General features: G+C 27.4%; 1 protein-coding gene across 1 annotated transcript in view; it reads right to left on the bottom strand.

Annotated features, from left to right (window-relative positions):
• Nucleotides 1–1,603, bottom strand: part of LOC132178366 (elongation factor 1-alpha-like) — a 2,450-nt gene that overhangs the window by 354 nt on the left and 493 nt on the right. The gene's annotated exons all lie outside the window — the stretch shown is intronic.

Here is a 1,603-nt window from a genome sequence, read left to right as displayed (position 1 = left end):
CCACACAAGCGGGTTCGGGTATTTTGGATCATGACCGGGCTTTTAAAATTTGACACTGATCGTCCTTCTTTTTCTCTTGTTAAGAGCATTATTTTTTGGACAGAAATTTTTGCTAAATTAGTTTGGAGAAAATATCTTTCAATACATTTAAAATAATGTCAACTATCTATAAACATTTAAAATGTTAGTCTAAGTTAATAAACTATTATTAATGATCTTAATGACCTTAATAATTTAATGTGAGTTTTAAATGTTTATTGACACTTTGCAATATTTAAATGGGTTGAAAGATATTTCCTCCAGACTGGTTCTGAATAAATTTTTGTCTTTATTTTTTTTTTCTATTTTAACTAACTTTTTTTGAGCATTTATAACAACTTCGCTATTTTAACTATCAAGTTTCACTATTTGATTTAAACATTCATTTTCAAATATTTCTTTCTTCTTTTTGTTTTTTTTAACTTTTTTCAAAGAATAGAGAATGAGAGATAAAATTATATTATTTTTTATTCATTTGATGAGATAATATTCACTAAAGATAGTGAGTAAGACTATTTTAGTGAGGTTGTTGGAGAGTGTTTTTTTTGTGATTTTTAGTGATTTGGCTCACCAAAATAGCCAAAAAAAAAAAAAACTAGTTTGGGGAGGCCACTTAATGGTTGATTTTTTGTAATTTTTTTTTTTAGTTTGAACAAATATTTTGTACGTAATATAAATATAATAAGTGGTTTTACTGTATTTAAAAGTGTTTTATGCTATAAAAGCTGTCTTATATTTTGAATTATTTGTTAATAATTTTCACCAAAGTATGGATACACTTGATAAAATTTTGACAAGTGTTTTAAATTTTGAATTTTGAAAAAAAAAAATGTAAGAATTGATTTGGTCGGGACCATATTTGAGACAAATTGAAAATTGATTGGGTAATGTTAAAGTAATGGTTAAGTGTTTAAATTTATCTATTCCTATCAGGTTAAGCTTTTGGGATAAGTGGTAATTTAACATGGTATCTGAGTCAAAGGTCTTAAGATCGAAACTTGACTCCATCAATTTCACATTTCATTTCAATTAAATATTTCACGCACTTATCTATTAAAAGAGAGTTTGAACCTACACGTTAGGGGAGTGTTAAAGTAATGGTTAAGTGATTAAATTTACTTTTGGAAGTGTTTTGTATAAATTAAAATTGAGAAGTTCTTGTAGCACCACACTCAAGGCCCCGTTTGGTAAACGATTTTGGTTCAACACTATTCATCTCACTTTTTCATTTTTTCAACCTTCTCTTTCTTTTACATCACATCAATCACTTTTTATTACTATTCAAATAAAAAAAAATCACTACAAACAATTTTTTTTTTTTTTTTTCATACCAAACATTTTTACTTTTTCACTTTTTTTTTTTTTAAAAAAAAAAACATTCTTACTTTTTTTACATTAATCAATTTTTATTACAGCATCGATCTAAAACCCTTTAACAAACACACCAGCAGTGTCGCCACCATCGTGGTGCTCTGCGCGGCCCTAGCAATGGCTATTAGGACACTAGATTTGACTGGCGGCCACAAAATGTGACAATACCGACCATACAACACCATTTTTCTTT

This window comes from Corylus avellana, chromosome ca4 (genome assembly GCF_901000735.1).
Source record: "Corylus avellana chromosome ca4, CavTom2PMs-1.0".
Taxonomy (NCBI): Eukaryota; Viridiplantae; Streptophyta; class Magnoliopsida; order Fagales; family Betulaceae; genus Corylus; species Corylus avellana.
The sequence above is the reverse complement of the archived record's forward strand: the minus strand, read 5'-3'. Positions and strand labels throughout refer to the sequence as shown.